The sequence below is a fragment of the Mus caroli genome, chromosome 5 (assembly GCF_900094665.2).
Source record: "Mus caroli chromosome 5, CAROLI_EIJ_v1.1, whole genome shotgun sequence".
NCBI classification, from domain to species: Eukaryota; Metazoa; Chordata; class Mammalia; order Rodentia; family Muridae; genus Mus; species Mus caroli.
Window position 1 is genome coordinate 117,157,273 of NC_034574.1, and position 24,518 is coordinate 117,181,790.

At 49.8% G+C, this 24,518-nt stretch overlaps 1 protein-coding gene across 8 annotated transcripts in view; it reads right to left on the reverse strand.

The window, feature by feature from the left end:
- The window catches only part of Pitpnm2 (phosphatidylinositol transfer protein membrane associated 2), a 131,103-nt gene that overhangs the window by 35,926 nt on the left and 70,659 nt on the right, over positions 1–24,518 (reverse strand). Inside the window, exon 3 of one of the 8 annotated variants that reach the window (XM_029477450.1) lies at positions 6,999–7,140. The exons of the other annotated variants lie outside the window; for them this stretch is intronic. The gene's annotated coding sequence lies outside the window, so the exon portion shown is untranslated. The remainder of the gene's footprint in view (positions 1–6,998; positions 7,141–24,518) is intronic. 8 annotated transcript variants of the gene reach the window in all.

Here is a 24,518-nt window from a genome sequence, read left to right on the forward strand (position 1 = left end):
AAATCCGCCTGCCTCTGCCTCCCGAGTGCTGGGATTAAAGGCGTGCGCCACCACGCCCGGCTCGGATAACATCTTCTTTAAAAATATTAAAACCCAACAAACTAAAAGATAAGTCATGGAAAAATTCATCCATGGAAAAGTATGATGTAAACAAAGCAATTCTGCAATCATGGCACTTATGGTTACTGAAGTATATGAAAACCCCAACAATGTACACAAATGATAACATAACTAACAAACACGGGAAGAATAAAGGTGGAAATGTAAGTGCCTCAACTTCCACAGCATGAAAGTTCATTCACTGCATAGATAAATTAATGTGGGATGAGCAGGCAAATACAGAGGGCTCTTACTTAGGTCAGTTAAACTGCTTCATCTGATGTGGTGGACATGACATTATACGTTTACTTAAACCCACAGAATATACAACCAAGAGCTGTATCAAGAACACTTGATTCTCTTACAGAGGATCTAGCACCCATGTTAGACAGCTCACAGCAGCTTATAACTCCAGTTATAACAAAAGCACTACTTTGGGTGGGAAAGACTGCTTAGCAGGTAAAGGCGCTTGCTGCCTGATGGCCAATGTTTGATTTCCTGAGATCTACGTACTAGTAGGAGGACAGAACTGACTTCACCCAGTTGTCCTCCGATCTTCACACATGTGCTGAGGCACACATGTCCATCCCTACATCATACATATATCATACACATACAATAATAAATAGTTGAAAGGACCATGTTGGTGTAGGAAGGTAGAAACTGATGATGTTAATGTGGGGCAAGGACCTTACCAGGCTCTTAATTTCCACTTAATTTTAATGTGAACCTAAAACTGCTTTTAAAATAGAATCCATTATTTAAAGAATTAATAACTGCGACTTCTTAAAGTCCTCCTTGTGAGAGCAGTTTAGTGGCTACTAAGCACCAAGGGTACCAGGGAGTCATTGTGTAAGAGTCAGTTCTCATTTGGGTGAAGAACACACTTTGGAAGTGGCCGTGGTGACGGATGCAGGCCCCTGGGGATGGATGCTCTTAACACCATGGAGTGGAATACTGGAGAGTGCTTAAAATAGCAATTTTTTCTTTTCCTTCAAGGCTGTTGATAAAACTCAGGGCCTGTGTTTGCTAAGTAAGCATTTTACCACAGCGCTCTATCCCAGCCCTTCAAAATGGAAAGTTTTATGCTGCATATCCTCTATGAGACTTTAGATAATCCAAAATATAATATACTAAGACCACTGAACAGCACATTTTAGATGCATTAGTGGAATGTGTATTTGAACTGCATCTAAATAAAGTTATTTTTAAAAGATTTTTATTAAACTAATAAAATTTATTTTAAAATATACAACTCAGTATTGACATTTTTAAGTCATCAAAATAATTTATAATAGTTAAATGCCTCTTAAATATACATGATATCTTCTGAAGCTAAAAGTAATGTGCACTCAACCAGTTTTTAAAATCTATTTGGAACATTAAACATGACAGAAGTAGAAAAGAATCCCTTATGAAGTCTTCTCTGAAAGGAAATTGTGACAAGTTCCTGATTAGACAGTATAAAGTTATTTTTAAAAAGTCTTTTTCTGGGGCTGGTGAGATGGCTCAGCGGTAAAGAGCACTGACTGCTCTTCTGAAGGTCCTGAGTTCAGTTCTCAGCAACCACATGGTGGCTCACAACCATCCATAATGAGATCGGATGCCCTCTTCTGGTGTGTCTGGTGTGTCAGCTACAGGGTACTTACATATAATAAGTAAATAGATCTTTTAAAAGAATGAGTGGGGCCAGAGTAAGAAGAGGTCCTGAGTTCAATTCCCAGCAAGCACATGATGGCTCACAACCATTTGTACAACTACAGTGTACTCATATGCATAAAATAAATAAATAAGTCTTTTTTAAAAAAAGTCTTTTTCTACCCCTAAGAGAATAGGAACTCCACTGAAGACCAGCAGAATCCTCTAACCTGGACCCTTGGGGCTCTCAGACACTGAACCACCAACCAAAGAACATACAGGGCTGAACCTAGGCCTCCCTGCACACATGTAGCAGATGTGCAGCTTGGTCTTCACGTGGGTCCTGAACAACTGGAGCTGGGGCTATCCCAAAAGCTGTTGCCTGTCTGTGGGATATGCTCTTACAGCTGGGCTGCCTTGTCTGGTCTCAGTGGGAGAGGATGTGCCTGGCCTTGCAGAGACTTGATGAGCCACGGTTGGGGGATACCCAAAGAAGCCCCCACCAGATCAGAGGAGAAGGGGAGGGGGAAGGGGGACTGTGGGAAGGGATGACCAGGAGGGAGGCAATTAGCAGGATGTAAAATGAATAAGAAAAAAAACAAAAACAAAAAACAAAACAAAAAACAACTTTTTTCCTTTTAACCCTTTGATGTCTGTTAGTTAGTACAATGAAGAAAAATATTATTCTGAAGTTTAGCAATTCCTTTTTACTTATTTTAGATGTATGCAAACAGATGTGAAGATGTGATGATTAATCTTGGTTCTCAACCTGAAGCCCAAGCGGTTGGGCACACCCCAGTGAAGGGTTTTCTTGATTGGCTCATCTTGCTGGCGAGTTCATCTCTCCCACTGCCGAGGCACTCCTTCCTTTACTGGCAGGAAAGCCTATTCCTTTGGGATTCTGGAGTACACTGAAGAACAGCTGAGACATTCAGCCTCAAGGACTAAACAATCTAACTCCTGGGTTCTTGGTCTTTCCCTTAGAGACAGCCCCAGCCTGTAAGTCACTCTACCAAATCCCTTTCCCCTGACTAATACAGACGTGTCCGGCTAAATTCAAGTATATCTTAAATAGGTGGGGTGGCATGTGGGCTAAAATAAAACTGATAAAGTGAATTTGATCTTTTATGCGCTGAGGCCCACACTCACCTTGCATATGTCGGGCAGGTGCTGTGTGTGACAGGGTCATACCCCAAGCCCCTGGTTTTCAGTTCAAAAAGCATTTAGAAACTTGACCAAAAGCCACACCTATCATCCTTACTGTTAGCACAGGTCTGTCTACACAGGTTTGCTGGATGCCTGTGAGGGACTTGCCGCTGTCGGGCGACTTTGGGGTACCTCATACTTGCACTCTTCTACACAATATCTTCTTGATACAGGGTAGTGGAGTTGGAGCTGTGCGTGCAAAGGGGCAGAGAAGGGCAATGGTGCAGAGATGAAGGTTGCTGGCCGCACCTGCCCCTCTTGGCTCTGACTCATGCTGGGCCCAGCTACCTACTGTCTTTGACCTTTTGTTTTATCTTCTACAAATAGGGGTGAGAACAGCTCTTGGGGTGTCCTGTGGATGAAGTGTGATCATGCTCAGCAAGTCTCACCCCACTGTCACAGCACCAAATCCACTGGTATTGCTGCTGGCCTCTCAAGGTCACAGGCAGATGGCCACCCTGGCTGGATTCCACTCCCAGTAGCAGACACTAAACCCACACTGATTTGAACCCCGAGGCTGGGGCTCAGGGAAGAATGCTCTGCACAAGTGCTTTGCTGGCTGGCCTGACGGCCATACATCGTCCCCTTGGTCTGTGATTAATATTATCATTGCTCTCATCTGGACAGACAGCCCCTCTGGTTTTGTCCCTGCTGAGTCTGAGGCCAGGGAGCATCTCAGGTGGAGAGGGAACAGGACTTGTGTCTGCTGTCCCTGGCCTCACCTCAGCCAAACCCTAGCTCAGGCAACCTCATGACATCCAGTGCAGCCGCCTGGGCACGAGACAGACTCGCTCCGTCTTGTCCTGGCCAGAGCCATGACAGCATAGACAAAATTATAGTTCCTGCCGGGCACAGGACAACTTTGGGGGGGGGGGGTTGGGAATCTGAGACAGCAAGAGGCAATATGGAAAATGGAGGTCTCCAGAGGCCAGTCAGTAGGAGCTAAACCAGTACCTGCATATCCCCCCCATGTCACACCTCACAGCCATTCAGACAAGACAGCCACCTTCTCTGGAGCCCCGAGCAGGCCCTGGCTTTTACTGACACCTTTGGGTTTCAGACCCTGCTTTTAAGATCCTAGAAAGGAGACCATTCTCAAATTCCTCAGTGTCCCTGATGGTCCAGCAGGGTCAGAGTGGGGTTACCTGGTGTGGTATCGGGAAGGCCACGGCAGCACTGGGGTGGGACCCGAGACAGCATGGAGCGTATAAGCTGCTTCCAGGTCATGGACCAGGCGGAGTGGAGGTGTGCTGGGTGTCACCCTGAGAATCAAGGCCCCAGCCTCTCGCAATAAAGCAGAAAACCAAGGCTAGGAGCCCAGAGGCCTTCCCCAAATGAAGGAACTGCAGGGGAAGGGCAGAGCCCAGCTCCACGGGGAGAGCCTGCCAACTGAAGGCATCCATGGGAGCCTGGAGAGGATTATGAGGGTTTGGCTCCAAGCGAAGGGAGCAAGCTGCAAGAGGGCAGGTCCTCGAGACACCCTGAGCAAGAGGGAGGGCGAGAGAATTGAGTTTACAGCACTTAATCTGCTTTTCCGGGATTAGCTGGGCTTTGACGTCACAGACAGGAGTCAGGAGTGAGGCTGAGCAGACACGCAATTCAGTTGCATTCTGGTTATAAAGTCTGGAAGCTGTTTGATGAGGGGTCATTGGGAGCCTGGACTCTGGCAGCTTAGAGGGAAGACAGGGAACCAACCACGCGGTGGGCTGGGGGAGGGGGTGGCTCTGTGACTCGCTTGTGTGTAAATGTGCAGGAGCCTGCTGCCCCCTTGCTCTCCTGCTCTAGAAAAGCCTACGGCTCCTCTCTGTCTCTCAAACTCTCTGGTCCTCAAACAGGAGTCAAAAAGCAGAACAGCAATCTGCTGCCTTTGTCACCTGTATCTAGTGATAAAGGGGTGACACAGGGGCAGAAGAGAAACAGCCTCTACACATGGAATGCCTTGGCTACAGCTGCTCTGGAGGTATGCGATGTCTCAGGAGGAGAAAGTATATCACCTCAGAGTTAGAGCCCAAGTCTCACTCTCGGTACCAAAGATTGTACCCAGGGTCTCATACATGCCAGATAGGCCTCCTACTACTGAGCTACACTCCAGACCCCGGAGGCTTCTCCTGAGGAATGTGTGCTGAGCTAGGAAACAAGTAGGGCCCTGATCTGTAATGAAGAGGCTGAGGTTGTCCCATGCTGGATTTCAGAGGCCGATTCTAGCTTGAGGCCTCTCCTCCTCTATCTGTTCCATCATCCTGAGTAGGGGCCAAGGTCAAGAAGAGCTAGAGGAAGCTGGGCATGGTGGCGCACGCCTTTAATCCAGCACTCGGGAGGCAGAGGCAGGCAGATTTCTGAGTTCGAGGCCAGCCTGGTCTACAAAGTGAGTTCTGGGACAGCCAGGGCTATACAGAAAAACCCTGTCTCGAAAAACCAAACCAAAAAAAAAAAAAAAAAGAAGAGCTAGAGGACATGGCCACTATCCTATCCCTGCCCCAGTGTCCTCTACTGCTCTGTGTGGCGTGGCACACAGCCCTCCCTTGCTATGCAAAATGAAGAGAGGGCCTTAGAGAGTAGTGCTGCACTCACCTGAAGTCCCAGAGAGGGCCCTAAATCTCGTCACTAGGATAACTGCCAGGCTTGCCACCAGACCCCATGGCCAACCAGGCACATGGGGACACCACAGTGGTTTGGAGCGCTGCAGGGTATTTCGCCTGTGATACTTCACCCCAGGACAGCCTCAGGGAAGTAGCAGATATTAAGGAGCAAACAGTCTCGAGAAGGCGGCACCCTGCTTAAGACTTGCAGCAGGATAGGGAAGCCCTGGACCTTATAATTCCCACTTCTTAGAGTAACAGCCAATGCTGCTACCTCACCTAGGATGGCAAGGGCAGAGGCCCGTGTGTGAGAGAAGACAGCACGAGGTCCCAGACACGGGAGCCTGGCACTAGCTGAAACCATCCCTATTCAGCCTGCTGGAGATCCTGCTGGTCACAGCAACCACTGCCACCCCTCCTCTGGGGTTGCTGCTCCCACTGAACAGTGAACATGGCCCGAATCTCCGTGGACTGGGCTATGACCAGAGGGAACCTGGTGCTTGCTTCAGAGCCCCCTCATTCTTAGTCCTGGGGCCCCTCCACCTGAGCAGCGGCAGGCTGGCATTCTCTAGCCTCTGGGAGGCTGCTCACCTAAGAAACAGGCATACCTTTAAGGGACAGAGACCCTCGTTCCTGGGCTTTCGGGGGGAGGATCCCTGAGATGGGAGCACCTCCTTGCCCTGGAGGTCTAGGGAGGATTTGTAGGAAGTTTATCGGGCTACAGGCCTTATCCAAAGCCTCTCCCAGCTCTAACAAGCCTTAAGGGAAACTCTAGCTTTTGAGAGGTCCCAAATGCCAGAGTTTCTAAGAGGCACAGGTGGAAATTTTACTAGGGATCTTTCATTCCCGAACAGGCAAGCTGTGATGGGGAGAGGATAAAGGGACTGAGCACTGTTATCTAAAAAATTTAATTTATGTAAAAATCTAAAATATTTTAAATTTTCATAAATTTATTTTAAATTTATAGTCTTTAAAATTTTTAATTTTAAATACTCTTCATTTAAAATTTTTAATTTTTAAATTATTAAAATTATACTAATTGTATATCTAAGTAGCATAAAATTATATTAAAATTTAAACTACTCTTACTGCTAGGTTCTCTAAGTTCTTGCTGTAAACACTGTTGCTGCTGCTCATTCTACCATAGATAAGCAATGACACGGAGTGGGGCATGACTTCCTAGCTGGAAGCTGTTAGATGCTCTCTTGCTGCCCTGGCTGCCTCCAGCAGGAGAACTGTCAGTCACAGTGTTCACCATGACTACCCTTATGCCGGCATCAGCCATCCTGAACATTCCATGCTACCCTGGGGAAGCTGCACAGCGACCCCAGCTGCTTGCTCCAGCTCCATCAGGCAGGGCCCCAGCCAGGCCTGTTTCGGTTGGCACTGGGCTCTTTGCTATCTCAAGCCTCCGTGAACTCTCCATGACCCTGGCTGGGGCTAAAGAGCCAAGCCGTGATAGGTGCGAGCACAAACCTTCATTTGCAGCCGAGTTCCAGTGTTACTGGTGTGAAGCTGGCTGGCGGCTTGGATCTTTTGTGGTATCTCCCAGTCTTTGAGTGTTTTTTGTTGTTTGTTTGTTTGGCCTACTTCCAGTAGAGAGGACCAGGACTGAACACTGAGGAAAGAAGCAGAGATGGAAGTGATGGAGGTAACGCCGGCAGCAGTGATAGCAGAGAAGCCATGCACCGAGCTGTGGGGCAGGCAGTTGCCTGACGGCCAAAGTCAAACGGCTGAACACCTAAAGGAACAGCCGGGGCAGGGACAAGGGAGGAAATAAAGAGGAGATAAGGTGTAAAGAACAAGAGAAGAGATGCTGCAGGCCCTGGTCATTTGCGGGCAAGAGAGCTGTTAAGCCCACAGGGACAAAAGCCTCGGACACATCCCTGCCAGTGCCGGATGGCTGCTATCACGGGCGGAGGGATTCCCATACCCAGGCCCACTTGGAAGCAGATGCCAGTCAGTGTTTAATCCTGAGTGCCAGCCAGGACCCCACAAGGCTATGCTTGTAGAGCAAGGGGTCTTTTTTACCAGAGGCATGCACTAGGGGGCACTACCTGCTCCTGCTAAAAAGAAAACCAGAGACATATAAAAGCTACGGAAGACCAACCCTCACTAGCCAACTCCAGCCAGCTGACTGACAACAGGAGCTGTGACCGTATCACAGTACATCATAGCAGTGTATCATGCTGCTAGCTACTTCTCCAGGCCAGCCATGCTCAGGAGGGCCCAGCTCCTATGCTCCCATCACACTGAGCAAGTGTCAACATGTCCCACATTTGTTTGTCTGTCTTCTTTATATTCTCCAACTCCCTGCATCAAATTGGAGCAACCCCTCTGCACCCAGCCCACCAGCCTCAGAACAGGCGGGGCATCTCTGTTCCTATCTGAAGGCACTGGGTCCCATGTCTTCTTGTTATCTGGGAATCTCTAAGCCCTGGCTGGCAGCTGCTGGGGACGCCATCACCTCTATTGGCATCTAAATGTAAACAACTATTACAATTGCAAAACTAAAGCCCCAGCCCCTGGCCCTCCTAGCCCTGTCCTCCTTGGTCCTATCCTGTTCCTCTGCTATCTGAGTGAACAAGTGCCCCTAACGGTCAATGTTACTTGCTTGCTATTCCTACTTTCTCTCTCATACACTTCTGTCTCTGTCCAACACACTTTGGCACCCTGCCCCCCCCCATCCCACTAAAACTGCATTGTTTGGGGGTCTCAATCACCTCCCTGAGTCTCAATGGGTGGGGATCCTTATTAGATCCTCATCTTTCCTTAAAAGATGGGAGCGCTCTGGTACAGGGACCACTGGAGCTTGCAGGCAGACGGTTCCAACTCTGGATTGTTTCCGTCTGAACTGAGTTTTCCCACTCTCTTGGCCAACACACCCACCAATAAACCTCAGCTGGAGCCCTCTGGGTACAAGACTCCAGCACCCGGCTTTCTGACTCATTTGGGGGCCTGTCAGCCGCATGTTCTGATTTTCTTTCTGTTCCAAAACCAGCAAGTGTGCTGTGAGGTCTGCACATAGCCCCGTGGGCCGCACATCAGTCTGGAGATCCCAGGAACTGGGTTCCAACTCCTGCCCTTTAAACCTCCTCTGTGCATGGACCGCAACGGCACACAATTCTGAGGCTCACAATTCTGAGGCTCTGTTTCCCCTGGCTAGCAGGTGTGGGACCAGATGCCCCTGGGCATCATGGGGAGAGTACTGGATCCCTTTTATTTTGAGAAACCGCCCAGTGCTTCCCAGTTAAAATCAATGGAATGTTTCTCCAAGACAGACTCTAGAGCATTCAGCATGACTAAGGATTGGAGTGTCAGTTTTCACGCCAACCTGCCCTCAGTTCTTCATGGTTCTGTGAAGATGGGAGAGAAAGCACACAGTGTGCCTGATACTACCCTTCTGGGGCACTACCTGGGGGTCTCGAGAAAGCGCTGCGGCCCCTTTAAACCCCACACAATAGTCTCACCCTGGAGCTGCACATCATGAAAACCTTACCCTTTGACCCCAGACCACTGCCCATGCTCAGGCTGTATCCAACTCTGATATCCAACAGAGCAGCCTCCCCACTGCTATGTCAGAACTGCCCCATGGATTCAGTTCTGTGCCATTTTCCCTCTAATGTGGTTGTTAATGTATTCAGAACTCTGCAACCAACACCACTATCTAATTCCAAGACATTTTCTCCAGTCACCGGCAGTCCCTCCACAGCCCCGTGGCCTCCACATATCTGCTTTCTGTCTGCATGGATTTGTGTGGGATCCAGGGCCCATCCTGTACCTGGAGTCTGGCTTCTTGCACTTGGCTTCGTGTCCACGGCTCATGCTGTATCGCACCAGGGTTCATTCCTTTTTATGGCTGAACAGTGTTGCCCTGCATGGCAATAGCCCCACTTCGTAACCTAGGAGACAGTGGCTTTGGGTCTCCTGGGCACCTCACCCACAACCTCTCAGTAGGTGAAGAGTCAGGTTTACCTGACTTCCCAGCTAGGAAAGCAGCTTGAGAACTGAGCCATCACCTTCCTAACGGGCCTCCATTGTATAAACATACACCTCAAGTATTGATAATAACACCGTGATTCACACTCTTAGCTTGTAGACCCTTGCTTTCCCAATCTTTCCAACACGTAAAAGGCAAGGGGTTTTGGGAAGGAGTCAAGGCTACCACAGTTGAAGAGTGCACGCTGAGAGCCAGTGATGTTTACTAAAAGCTGAATGGGCATATGATCTGCACACTGCAGGAGGGAACTGAGCAACCTGCAGGCATCCCCCAAAGATGTTTCACTGCGAGAGATTACTTGCTTCATTTTCTTTTGGTTCACTCTGTAGGGGGTGCACACCTCCCGGCTGAGGCAGAGCTCTAATTAAATTCCATCAGAGAGGGGCTACTTGGATTTTTTTTTAATGTGCTGAATGATATTAATTATGTTAGAAACCAAGGCTGGCAGGGGGAGGGAGGGGAGCAGCAGAAGGAGGGGTGGGAGGAGAGGGCTGGGTAATAAAACATAATGACAGGTCTACACTAAATACCATGATGACACCCATCATGTACGCTAACTTTTAAAATTAATTGAAAGAGTAAGCTAGGAGGAAAGAAGGAGGCAGTGACCCTTTCTAAACTCTGTCCCCCAGATGGAGGCCTGGGAATGTCTCATGTCCCCCAGGTAAGTCTGGTGAAACCAAAGTTCTGCAGCCCTGCAAACACGGTTTTCCCCTCTAGTCAACCCAGCCCCCCAACCTCACCTAGTAAGACTCAACCTTCACCATCTCAACTTCATGCCCCTAGCAGATCCAGGCGGCCACCAGGAGCCAGGTTCTGCGATGGGCACTGAGGGGTCTGTGGGCCGAGACACGAGTACTCGGGAGCCTCCAGCCACTGGAAGACAGGACGCACAGAAGCCATCCAAACCTGGTGAGAAGTACTATTCTGCCCTAAAATGGACGTACTAACAGCTCAGTTACAACCAAAGCAACAGAGCGCTATGGCAGGTCCCATAACAAGAGAGTGCCCAGACCCTTAGTGCTGCCTTCCCTCCCCAGCCCTAGGCAAACCCATCTGTGGCTTCCTGTCCTGTGGGTGATGGTTCCTCAAGGCTCCAGCAGCCCTGCACCTGGTTTACATCTGCCTCTCAGAGTCCCTGCAGCCCCAGCCCTGCCTGCACACCAACAAAACGCAGCTCCACCTCTGCACTGCCATCCCGGCTGCAGCTGTTCTTGGATACACAAACTCCCTCTCACTGCTGAACTGCTGTTGTGACCCTGAAGTGCCCATCTGTCCCCAGGGCCTGGGTACGTCTGTTCCTTGTCATCATTCAGGCCCGGTCCAAATGTCACACTTTGGGCTCCAGCTTCCACCTGATCCCTCTCGGAGCCTCCTCTGAACCTGAACTGATCTGAGCCGACTCGTTTACTCCTGGCTCCTTCCTACCCCTCACGGGGATAGAACGCCCCTGGCTCACTGGTTGCTGTGGGCCCAGAACACAGGAGCAAACGCACAGGGCTATCTGTGGGGCTTGTTTTTAGGCAGGAGGCTCTAGGCGGCACATAGTAGGTACCTAGGAAAGGCAGCCTGGCATGGGCTCAGGGCTCCCACTCCAGACAGTGCTCCTAACCAGGCAGTGTTAATCTGCTGCTCTGTTAACGATTCCTTAGAGCAACTGTAAGCGTCTCTAAGAATAGTGCAGCCTCCTTGCCTGCTATGTCCCTGTTTTGTGACAGCATCTGTGACTCAGACTTCTCACAAGGCCAGACTTGCCTCCCCAAGGGTGCATACAGGGGCATGAACAACACAGACAGCAGCTGGAGGCCTCCATGGTAGTGAGGGGGCAGCCGGCTCCTTGGCTCCCCTCCAATGGGGTAGGTTAGGAGAGGTCTGCTTGGACCTAGTGATGGATAGCTAACAACAGCAGGTATGCAGAACACTCCAATCAGGACAAGACGGCAAGAGTGGAGCCCAGGGTGGATGGGCTATCATTTGATGAGACCACAAAGCATCCCAAAGCAGTAGGGTAAAATATTTGGTTCCCAGCCAGTAATCCAGGCCTAACCAACTCTTCTCTTAGATTTGGCAAGAGTCGGAGGTGTCACAGATCAACAACAATGGAGCCCAAATGCCCATCTTGGAAGGCAGTCTCCTGGTCCACAGAGGACAAGCAATGCCTAGGCAGTGTCCCTAGGGTAAGTCAGGACAGGTAAATCATGCATTGAGCACTTGGACCTAGATCTTGCTCGTCTCACTCTGAGGGCCGGTGGCCTTTTCCACCAGGCCTCCCAGGGCTGCCAGGAACACAACATGCCTGGAAGGTTTCCCAGGTAACTGGCTCTTCTTTACAGAGCTATTAGCTTCTTTTCATAGCCCCCATAAAACCTGCTAGCCATGATGGATGCTCATCCCTCTCCAGGGAGAAAGAGGGAGAGGAAAGAAAGCACAAAGAAAACAAAAACAAACAAACAACAACAAAACTACTGGTCAAACCTGGACAACCCCGCACCCCAACCCAGTTCACGCTTGAGAAAGAGAGCCTGTCTCTGAGCTAGGTGAGCTGAGCATGGCTGTGCAGGGTGAGCTCCAGCCAACTGGATAAAGCCAGGCAGCTTCTCATGGGTGCTCCTTTGAATTAGGCAGTGTGGGGAGTGGGGAGGGGGAGGGGGCTGGCAGATACAAACCAATGAGGTCAAAGCTCCCCCCCCCCCCCCCCCCCCCCCCCCCCCCCCCCCCACCCCCACCGGGCTCCCAGCCCAAAACCTTGCCCTAGTTTGTATGATTTTTAGGAAATACTCGTAGGGAAACTTCAGGCAGGAAGAAGGGGGGCGGAGCCCTATCATCTTTTTTTCCCTGCCATTTCAAGGGGTAAGGCTGGGTCCTTCTTCTAAGTTGAGGACCCTTGAGAAGTCGGTATCAGCTATCTTTAAAGAGCTGGACTTAGGTGGACTCCGGCTGCTTCTCCTCTTCTCTCCCTGGACTCGACTCCATCTGTGTAGTCCCTGACTGTGTTGCGTCCCATAGATTGCCTTCACAGTCTGCTTCCACACATCAGCCCTTTCTTCATCAGAACTGTTGTGAACTTCTGTTGGGTTCTTCTCAGATTTCCTTCATTGCCTCCAGAGTCTTTTCTACTCCACGAGGGCCTTCAGCTTCACCTTTGAGCTCTGAAGTGTGTGAGCTCACTGCTTGATGGGATAGGCTTTAGCTGCAGCAGCAGCGGTGGTGTCCCAGGCAGCCCCGGGGCCTGGGAGTCACTTCTGTCGAGAGTCATTCATGCTGGCCCTAGCTCTCTCTCTGTGCTCATCTCCTTGTTTGTTTTGTTTCCTCCATTACTGTGGTGCCAGACTCCAACCCAGTGTCTTGTACATGCTCGTCAGGCGCAACCCACTGAGCTACACTCTCAGCTCAGAGCTACTGCTTTCCTATATAAGGTACTGGAGGACATCTTTGACAAGCGTCTGTTTCTCTAGAGAGACCTTCTATCTGCCTTGTCACCTGCCATGAGGTGCCAGTCAGAGGCTGTTTTGGACCAGTGGGTCCACGTCTGTCTCTCTGATCCTTCCACCACCCTGTTCCTCCTCCTGAGTTGACACCGGCTGGATTTGCTTCACGGGGCAGCCATTACAATGCACTGCACACTGGCTGGCTTCAAGTCATGCCAGTTTCTTCTCTCGGAGTTTTGGAGGCCAGAAGTCTAAAGCCAAAATGTCAGTAAAGCCAGTGCCTTTTGGAAGCTCGGAGGGGGAATCTGTTGACACCTCTTTCCTAACTAACTCACGATGGTTGCGTGCACGCAATCTTTGGCCACCATGGCTGGCAGCCTCTGTTGTCAGGGGGCATGCTCTCTGTATCTGTGCCTGTGTTCCTATATGGCCTTCTTTAAGTCATATTTCTTATTTTTTTTTAACTTTGTTGTGTACAAGTGTGTGTGGTTTTCCCAATGAACCGTCTCTCCAGCCATAGATGAAAATATTTTTTTTAAAAAAAAAAAGTTTTTTAGGGGCTGGAGAGATGGCTCAGCGACTAAGAGAACTGGCTGCTCTTCCAGAGGTCCTGAGTTCAATTCCCAGTAACCACATGGTTGCTCACAACCATGTGTAATGGGATCTGACACCTTCTCCTAGTGTGTCCAAAGAGAGCGATGGGTGTACTCATATAAATACTTACTCTTGTAATATTTGGCTGAATTAAACTTGCTACTATCTTACTTCGTTTTATACTTTTGCTGAGTTACTGAGTTACTGTTCTGTGGTTTTCTTGGTTTTGTTTTTTGTTGTTGTTGCTCCATGGTTCCTATAAGATAAGCTATAATATCTTTTTGCACACTTGGACATAACTGACCTTATACAAGAATTTACTTTTTGATTGTTAAAAACATTTACTCTTTCTTGGATCATATTTTTCTTTCTTCTGGGCCAATGTGGGTCATTTAAATATACTTAGAAAGTCAAATGTTTCGTGGCTGGGCATGGCTGCAAGGGCCTGTGGTTTTGCAGACAGTCTGGACTCTGTAGACTATACAAGAATTAAATCATATGTGTCAGATGGGTTTTTCAACTTCTGGGGAAGGCCGCTTAGCCTAGTCTTCCCCTTCTTTAGTTATATCTGCTTCCTTGTTAGTCTTCTGTCTTGTGTGTGGTTTGTTTTGTTTTAGATCAAATTTCCAAAGTCTCGCCTCATTTTATTAACTTATCAAAGATTGATGAGTATAGCTCTGTGACCTTGTTTTTTAATGATTCTTTGAACGGATTTTTTTTTCTTTTTTGCATTTGAAAGCTGAGTTCTGTAATTTTCTTACTTGTCTCTGAATAAATGGCTATTCACAAGTAGTGACTGCCTATCACTTCTTAGGCTTTTGACCTCTGACCTGCTGCCATCCACTTCCGACACTGCAGCGGCAGGTCTTCCTTCAGTGTGCCTCTCCGTTTCTGTAGGCTCTGACAGCATGCTCATGCCTGATCCTTCCGCCTCTTCCTCCCGAGTGCTAAGATTAAAGGCGTGTGCCACCACTGCCCGGCTGACTTTTCTGTTTTGAAAGGGTCAAAAAGAATATGAGCCACTCCTTCAATGGTAGCCAAGTCCACAAAGCTATAGGCAGCCAAGTGTTCTGTAGTCCAGGAGGCCACTGGGCTCCTGCCGTGGGGGAAGCTGGATACACTCATGGCAACAGGAGCCTTCTGATTCGGTTCCCTTCTCACCTTAGCCAGCTCAGATGGGATTTCTGTTACTCACGATGACAAATGGCTGACTAATCCAGGGTGAAACATCTTTGGAGCCTCTTCATGTTATCTGATTGCTAAGCAAACCTGTTCCTCTTAATGGGCAGAAAGACACAATTCATTCTACCCCAAGGCCAAAAAAAAAAAAAAAAAAAAAAAGCTTACAAATATGGTTTTTGCCTGTGTCAATCCGAAATCCTCTACACTGCCCTCCTATAAGATGTGGTGTGAATCTGGTTCTAGGAAAGACACCACACCTGTCTATGGGTGTTGTATGTGTAGGGCAACCTGACATACCATGTGTTGGCCATATGCTACCATCTGTGAAATGTGGTCATTTGCTACAAGTCTAGGGAATTGCTCTGGGGCAGTGTTTCTCAGTCTGTGGGGTCAAGACCCCTGCGGGGATTGAATCACCTTTTCGACAGGGTTGCCTAAGAACACCAGAAAACAGATTCTTACATTATGATTCATAATAGGAGCAAAATTACAGTTATGAAGTAGCAACAAAAGTGATTTTCTGGTCAGGGATCACTATAAACCGAGGAACGATATTAAAGGGTTGCAGGAAAACCACTGCTCTAGGGCCTGGAACCTCCTCAAAGCAGTCACTGGTCCAGGGGTCCTCAAACACTGCCAGCTTTGCCCCCCTCCACCCCCCATTGTGCATGGCACTTTGCAGACTGGGTGCTAAACAGATACAATACTTGGAACTAAAATAACACCCGGCTTGATGACATCTTGATGCAGCTTTGTGGGAACAGCAGGCTCCTGTGTACACATCGTTCCACTCTGCGTGTCTATTTGTAAATTAATCTCACATCAGTAGACTTGGCTCAGATGCCCATGTTCCTGGACCACTTTGAGGCTAGAACAGGCTATAGGAGCCTCTGTTCTGCCCAGATCAACAGATCCAGTGGGTCTCCTTCCTGTCAGGCTCTCTCTGGGTACCCTCTTTTTGTTATCCTCCTACAAAGAAAAGCACACAGAATAGGGGACAGGGGTTCACTATGAGTCCTGTCAACAAGTGTCCCCAGTATACTAATGTAGAGGGAAAACACCTGTGTTTGTACGACACAAGAGTAAGATGAACAGAATCACGCTGGCCATCAGCAGGTCCTCATCTCTGCTATTCTCCTCTGATGCTAACCTCCCTGTAATACCAGAATACTACATATTCCAATCTGCTGTGACTAAGCTCTGAGAGCTTTGTCTTCACGTCACTGTGGCAGTGGTGACTCTTGGTTGTGGGGCAAGGAAAGAGTATGAGGTTGAGCTGGCCACTCAAGGTGTGGTGCACTCTTAGCCTGAGTTTACTAGGAGGAAAGCTAATGCCTGCATCAAGCCAGGCTTTCAAGCAGTGCTGGCAGAGCGCTGGCCCAGCTATCGGTTTCCTAGCGCCTGGCAGACAGGCACTTTCATGCAGAATGACTTCAGAGTGCTCCGTGCTGGACTGACCATGAGGGCCTCATCCAAGAAGACAGGTGTGAGGTCACTGGCAGCTCACCCTGGCAGCCTCCTTCAGGGTCCGGGTCAGGTTATCTGCCAGATGCCCCTGCCAACTCTAGGAGGCTGGGGACCTGGCACTGCTCCTTCAAGACTAAGATGGGAAATGGCTGAATTGGGAGGGCCTCCTCTTCTGGCAAGTCTTCCTACCCTGAGGGATACCAGACACCCCTGGGCTTTCTGTATTTTCCTGGGAGGGTGTCCAGACAGAGGACAGGCAAGGGAATCAGGTTTTCCCCATGGGACTTTGTGGGCCCCACACCTAATGTTCACTGAGATGCAGCACCAGCCTGGCATAGAAAGCAGGCAGTGAAGACTGGGAGCAGGGGTGCCCCATGTGCTGCTGGATCTGAGGTATCTCAGAGCTGAAGGCTCTAGATTTCCACAGCAGCCGCACAGTGGGGCGCACGCCGTTACTTTCAGCACTCCTGAGGCAGATGCAGGCAGAACTCTGTGTTTGAGGCTAGCCTGGTCTACAGACCTTACTCCAGGATAGCCAGGGTTATACAGCAAAACCCCATCTTGAACAACAAGCAAACAAAACTACCACCACCACCACCAAAATGATTCCAGCAGCTAAACTGGGTACCACAGGAAGAGTATAGGTAGCCGTGCCTGAGAATGGCTCATGCCTGCAGACCAGTGTCCTGCAGAGACCATGTGATGATGGCTGGGTCAGTGGGACCCAAGGCTTCTGAGAGTTGTCTCAGACAATGGCTTCTCATGCTGATTACTCATCACCCTAGGGCTTATTGAGGCCCGACACTGATGGTGATCACAGCCATCCTAGCTGGAAAACAATCCAGGGGGCTGCAGTAGTGAAGGGAAGGGGGCTGCTCAGACCCAAAGAGCACAGAGGCTGACAGGTGGCCTTCCACATGCCCCAGGGATCACTCCTGGACACCAACAGGTTAGTGCCCCTCCTCTCAGAGCTGCTCATCCGAGGTGGGCATGCTAAGACCTTTTCTTACATGTCAAGTGTCAGCATTCCACATTCCCTCCCTCAGGTGAGCCGTGGCCAGGCAGAATCATACAATTCAGGCAGTTACACAGCTCTGTGGACCAGGCCAGAGGCTTACCATGTCCCTCAGTGCCACCCTAAAGTGGACTTCCTGCCACTGTGGCTAAATCCTACACCGGGAGGGAGCTACAGCAGGGAGGCTCCTCTCTAACTTGCCCCATACTCTAACTGAATAGATGATGTCTCAGCTCCTGTCTTCCCTAGCCCTCCCATGGTGGCAGAAATAGCTTCCAGGTTCTAAGGGTTCCCTGGGGTCATTCTTCCAGAAGCTGCAGTGGGCATCTTCTCAGGAAGAACTGGACTCCTCCTAAGAATGTCACTCAAGTCTCTCTGGGTTCCCCTCCCTGTGACTTGCTGGGCTGGTGCTAAGGGATGCTCTGAGGAGCTACAGGCATGTGGGAGGAGGTGGTGGTCCACACAGAGGTCCTGTAACAGCCAAGGCTGGCTCCCCTGCTCAAGGGAAGCAGCCGGGTCTGCACATCCCCTTCTTCCATGTACCTGGGCCCCCGAGCATTTGCACCCCAATTTCAATGTACTTTGAATGTAAATCCAGGGGTGCCCTGTGCCTAAGACTTCCCAGAAGCATCATAGGGAAAGAGAGCTTAAGGCCCAGCCACCTCTTTCATCTTCCTATACTGAGACAAGATATGGAAGACTCAGAATCTTCTGGAGAGGAAGGAGAGGTAATACAGCCTCTGTGTGTGTGTGTGTGTGTGTGTGTGTGTGTGTGTGTGTGTGTCCGTGTCCAGTGAGAGTGTGGAGAGCTTCTTATAACAGATCTAGCTAAAAGAAAGGATGCAGCCACTGCCAAATGACACTAAAAGCACCTACTGCTGGGCAAGCTGATGGATGCATGGGGGTCAGGGTGAGGGCTCCATGGCTGACATTGCCTCTTTATCTCCAAAATCACAGGAGAGACACTGTGGCTGGTACTGTGAGCAGAGGGCTTTTACAACCAGTAAAAAAAAAAAAAAAAAGTCACACAACGCTTACTCCTGGGGCAAATGCATGTGGGATTTAAGCTTCTTGAACGTCAGACAGGTAGCACATTTCCACACCGTTCAATAATCAAATACATTGACATTTCCGCACTGAATTCGTGAGTATAGGATATATAATGGCTATAAATAGCTTCACGTGGACTATAAATAGCCTCACCCCAGTTCACGCGGGACTCTGCTGCCAAATGAGCTATGACAAAGCACTTGGATTCCAGAGCTTGCTGAATTTGGGGATAGAGAGTAAAGCATTGTGGGTGTTCATGTCAACGTTCTTTCTACGGGTCGTGAGCCAACTGTACCTCAGGCCGGCTCATCCTGCAACCCACAGGGTTCTAAGCAAGGTTATGTGTGTCTTACACTTGAAATTCACTAGGCCCTTGGACCCTGGGAGACAGTCCAAGGACATTAGTCACAAATAAAGACAAATGCATGTGCATGCTTCTATACACACACACACACACACACACACACACACACACACACGGGGTGAGGAAGAAGGGAGGGAGGGAGGAAAGGAGGGACAGAGAAGAGAGGGAAGGAGGGTTGGCAGGCTGGAGGGAGGAAGAGAGAGACAGAGAGAGACTGAGAGCAAGCATAATACCTATAAAAGCAAGCATGAAGGCATGAAGGCTGAATACAGAGGAACAAACAGGAAAGCAGAGGCCAGTTATGGGATAAAGCCTGGACAACATCCTTTGGCCACCTGTTGAGTGGCAAGAGCCAGCGTAAGGAATGGGGCTGGGGTCCAGTGGAGCACAGCTTTCTAGTCTCTGTATACAGAGCAGGGGGTGGAACGCCAGGCATGGCCCAGCTCTCAGTACTGCAACCCCTGAGCTGGGTTGACCTGGGTGAACTGTATCTCTACTGGCAGTGATCACCTCAGGCTACACAAGTCTTTGGTAGGGAGCTGGGGGTTTGGGAGAGAAACACGAGACTTCAGGGCTTCATGGTAGTGTCTCTTACATGTCTACTCACTGTCTGTGAAGCTGTGTACATGTTCAATACAATACAGGAGTTGACATGGGTGGGCATCTTCATCCCAGAAATGCCTCTACATCCCAGGGGAATCTCTTTTGAGTAGGAACTTTTGTGGGTCCATCCTTAATGTAGGTGTGACCTTTTAAATGCCCTTTCAAGAGAAACTCTGAGTTTGGCGGGAAGAGTCCAGAAAGTGTAATGAAGGCTTCTCTTCGATGAGGCAGCATGGCATCAATGACAGACACAGGCTGGGAAGTCAGGTTGGAGGCTCCAGTTGTAACGCCACCTCTCACTGGTCTAGATCAAATAACTTATAGGTTTGAGTGGCTATATTTATAAAACTGGATGTCTCATAAAGGGCAAATGGGAGAAATAAACAAAGACAGTGTTGAATACCCAGCATGCAACACTCAAGAAGGTGGCCACCATGGTGACAATGATAGTGGAGTGCTAGTGGAGTGTCCCTTGCTCTCACCCTCACACAGTTCTTTCAGCAGTCATGGCCAGAAGTCCATCGGTCGGTCCTCAGTCACTCTGCAGCAGGTAGCTGCCCTCCTACCTCGCTCGCACTCCCAGCAGCACACACAACAGTTGGGGAGACACCCTTTCCCACTGCAACGGAAGTCATGGAAATGACAGGGACTGGGCTAAGGTCATCAGGCAAGTCAGAAACAAGGAGGGGTAAGGACTCTTCACTGGGGGCACAAAGACCACCAGAGACATGCCAACTAACACCCAGAAGCCAGTGGCTGCAGAGTCTCTTGCACGCTCCATGTCCCAGGTATTGAGAGGCATGCAGTGGGCCAGCCTGGTGGGTGTATCAGGGCAGGGGAGCAGAGAGGGGGAGGACAAGAAGGAGAGGGGGTGGCTGGGGTACAGAGAACTGAGTCATCTTCCAACTGGTCCAAGCCCATCGCACACAGTCTGGCTCCTCTATCTTTGGCGGGGAGCCGGGGGCTATTCTGGGAAGCCTGCACACAACCTGCCACTTCCCTGCCAGGCTGACTGGGTCAAAAACAAAACCAGCCCAGCAACAGCCCTATGTCAACAGGGTGGGAGGTGAAGAGGCGCTGAGCAGCCCTGAACAGAACAGCAGGGATGGGGGAAAGTTGGCGGAGGCTGGGGGAACACAGCCACTCCCACCTTGAAAAAAGGATAGCTCGGTGGGGGTAAAAAAAAAAGCAAACAAAAACTGAGTTGAAGGTCACAATGCAAAGCATTGTGGGAAAGACTGGAATTAGTTCAAATGCAAGCTTTGGGGTGTGTGTGTGTGTGTGTGTGTGTTTCTGGCAATGGAACCCAGGACCTCGGTATACACTAGCACTCTACCACTGAGCCTCATGTCCAGCCTCAAGCTCTGTCTTTAAGAACGTTGCTTAATTGCTCTGCATGCAAAGGATACCATCAGTCTCACAGAAGTGGGAACCACATACTGTCAGGATGTCAGAGTAGATACTAGGCATGTGTCTGAAGGTTAACTAATGCCTGCTGTCTACTTCTGTCAAGGGTCCTGGTCACCTTTCAAGACCCTCCTAGATCAGGGCCACCTCTGTGGGCAGTCTATCTATAGCTCTTGCCATATAGGCACTGGCTGCCCATGACAGCTGAAGCCCCTGTAGAGTTGAAAGCACTTGTCTATTCTTCTATGACCATGGTGCTGAGGCCATAGCATCTGTCCAAGTTAGTCTATGAGAACTATCCTGCGACCAAGGAATAAGAACAGAAAGAACAGAGACTCCTCACCCCAGCAACATTGTAACAGGGGACATGTGGCAGCACTCAGCTGAGCAGAAGCCTCTGGTCTTAGGTTTCAGGGTGAAGGGCAATATCCCACCCAGAACAGAAGTTTAGCAACACCTCTGATGACAGAATGGGAAGGTCTGGCAGCGGAGGAGAGAGAACCGAGGTCTGAGCTTTGCATGTGTGTGAGGAGCTGATACAAACTGTCACAGGATTATGTCTTTTTGACAGATGAGAGGAGAGGGCTTGGGGATGGAAAGGAAGGGACATACCTAAGGTCGCTCAGCAAGTGGGTGTGAGGCTTGGTGGCAGGTAGCTGGCTCCAGCAAGATTGAGGTTCTCATCATGCTGTGACTATACACTGGATGGGAAACAGGTCCCAGGCAGCAAAGACACAGGATAGCGAGGACAGGATAGGTAGAACTCTCTAGAATGAAGTCTAACTGGTACTATGTGGGGCTTCAAGGTCTAACTAGCCCTGCCAGACACCCAGCCCTGTACTTTTTTTTTTTAAACCAGGCTCTCTAGAAAGTCCATGGGTGAGTAAAGAGATGTCTATCCATGCAAGGAAGTATCACCCAGTCTTAAACATGAAGACATTCTGACACAGACAAACCCTGAACTGTATCTGGTTCCTCCCTAACCCAGCTCAGCACATGGGAAGATATATGGAGGGCATTGTCACCCCTCGGTGCTAAGAGACGTATGGTGTACCTCATTTGAAACAGGCCTGGGCTCTTGCACATGACAAATGCACCGATCGCAGGTGCCAAGTCCGGCAGCTCAGAATATCAGAGCTATATCTGAGGCTAGCATTAGCCAGTCCAAGAAGGAGTAGCTTCTGTCGGGGCTGGGCAGGAGGCAGCACTTCAAAACAGGGTAAGGAGAGTAGAGCAAGAGCTTCCCAGCTGTCTCTCAACAGTCCAAGCTCAGCAGTAGGCGTGGCCTGGTATCCAGGGCCTGTGGTTATTAATGCTCTGGGAACTGCACAATTGTGGTCACGCTTCCCTTAAGCCCACAGATGAGCCAGGAGTAAGAACCCGAGAGCCAGGCTTGCAGGAAAGACCTCAGGATGCAAGGCTGACTGCCAACAATGAGAATGGTGGTCTTGGGAGTCCCTGGCCTCATTCAGCAGTGGTCAGGTGGGGCCTGAATCTCTGGAAGGATGACAAAGCCCAGCAGGTGGATGGGAATCCGCTTTCCAAAGCCTACTCTGCAAGAGGGGCTCAGCCCCCTTTGTGGTGGGCTGCTCGCCACCCACAAGATAGTACAAGAAAGCTCCGTTTTGTTTGTTTGTTTTTTTCGAGACAGGGTTTCTCTGTGTAGCCCTGGCTGTCCTGGAACTCACTCTGTAGACCAGGCTGGCCTCAAACTCAGAAATCCGCCTGCCTCTGCCTCCCGAGTGCTGGGATTAAAGGCATGCGCCACCACGCCTGGTCGCAAGAAAACTCTTAAACTCAGCAGTTCGCCTCTCTTGTCAGCACCTTGGATCTTTCTTTGGGGGACAACTTGATGGAGGTATTGAATGGCATACCCTCTCCTGATGTCTCTGACTCTGTTTTTGGAGGCAAGTTAACTTAGCTGGTGATGGGACGGGAAGCTGCTAAAAGTATCCAGATCTGTTGTTTCCTAGGACCAGCTGCTACCAGGCCTTTGTTTCTCAGTCAGTGTCATAGGAGGCTCATCCTTTGGGGACATCTACCTGCTGGGTATAACAGGAGTAAGGTTTTCCTAGCGCCCCAAGCTCAAACCTACATGGGATGTCAGAATGGGAAATAACGAATCAAGACGAATTTGTGATAAGATCTTACTAGATTTAGAGTGGGCTCAAAATGTAACTAGCAACTGGTGTCTTTGGAAGAAGGGAGAGAAGACAGAGAGTCACAGAAGTGGAGGCCATGTGATGATGATGGGACCAGAGGAGAGTGATGCAGCCACAAGCTGAGGAAGTCCTAGAGCCACCAGAAGTGGGACGAAGCTGTGAGGCTGTGCATCATCAGAGCTGGCACTGTCCATGTGGTCGCACAGATCCCCAGCCCCAGACTTCGGCCCGAGCAGTGGTGACGAGCAGTTCTGCAGTTAAGTCACCAGCCTCAGCACTGTGTCCAGGCACTTAGTCCCAGCGTCCACCCTGGGCTTCTCTGTGTCTACCAGCCAGTCTTCTCTGCTCTGCGTGCACTGTGGGAAATGACTGCTGCCGCTCTTGCTGTGAGAGTAGCCTCGGCTCTTAAGCAGCCGGTTGTTGGGCTGTTACCAGGGCTGAGCTCCAATTACCTTGGGGCACTTAAGGAGCCTTCTCATGCTAATGAGAAGTCTTTGTGTGGTCAGGTTGTTAAGACACTTGAGAGGAATTGGCCATTCAGCCCATCTTGTGCTGATTGCTGTTCAGCCTCTCTGCCCGCCCCCCAATCCTAGGCTTTTGTAGGCCCCTGTGTTGGTCAGGCCAGGCTCGACCTTGCCAAAAATCCTGATGAGCGCCAGCCCTATGCACATAGCTTTCAGATCGTGCTCAAGGAGAAAAGCGAGGTTCACAGGCACCCAGGACACAGACTTCACACCCTACACTTTAGTTCTCAACCTGCCTCCAGTTAAAATGGGGACCATCTCAGAATCAGCGGAGGCAACAGTCAGGGCTGTTGGAAGCTTTAGGACAACTAGCAAGGATTTCTCTGACAGCTGGCAAAGTGGGCATGGCAGGATGCTGAAGCAAGACAGCCCCTCTACCTCTCAAATCTCAGTTCCACAGGTTTGCGTCCCCCCCCCTCCCTTCCCACCCAACAGTCATGGTCAGGGCTACCACAGAGGCTCATAGGGTTGCAAGATAGCTGAGTCTGGCACTGCTCAGACCAGAGAATTTAGAAATATCTAGTGTATCTAATGAGCCTCTCTTTTGTTTTGTTTTGTTTTGTTTTTCAAGACAGCCTTTTTTCTGTGTAGCCCTGGCTGTCCTGGAATGGGCTCTGTAGACCAGGCTGGCCTCGAACTCAGAGTTCTGCCAGCCTCTGCCTTCTGACTGCTGGGATTAAAGGTGTGTGCCACCATCCCCTGGCTTCTAATGAGCCTCTTTAGAATCTAGACTCCTGGGCTGGTGAGATGGTTGAGAAGCCAAACCTAGAACTTGCAAGGTGAAAGGGAAGAACAGACGGGCTCCCACAAGTTGTCTTCTGACCTCCACAAGCATACAGTAGTACACTCATGCCCTCCACCCACATACAAACAACCAGATAAATGCAGTTTAAAAAAAAAAATCAGACTCTTGCCTTTCCCTCCCAGGCTCTCTGAATCACACCTCCAAGGGACGTTCAGTGATTTTAACACGTCTCCCAGGGTGATGGAGAAACCGCTGGAAAATGACAAGAGTCTGGATTATCCTCTTCCATGTACAGGAGGAGACAGCAGGGCAGAACAGGCTTGGTCAGGCTATACACAGGAGCCAAGCCCTGGTGTCCCCGTGGGCCTGGAGTCCTCCGTGCAGACCCATCTGTCTGGGGAGCACATTTCTATCCTTTCCTGGCCCCTGGGCACCATGTGCCAACCATGCTCTTG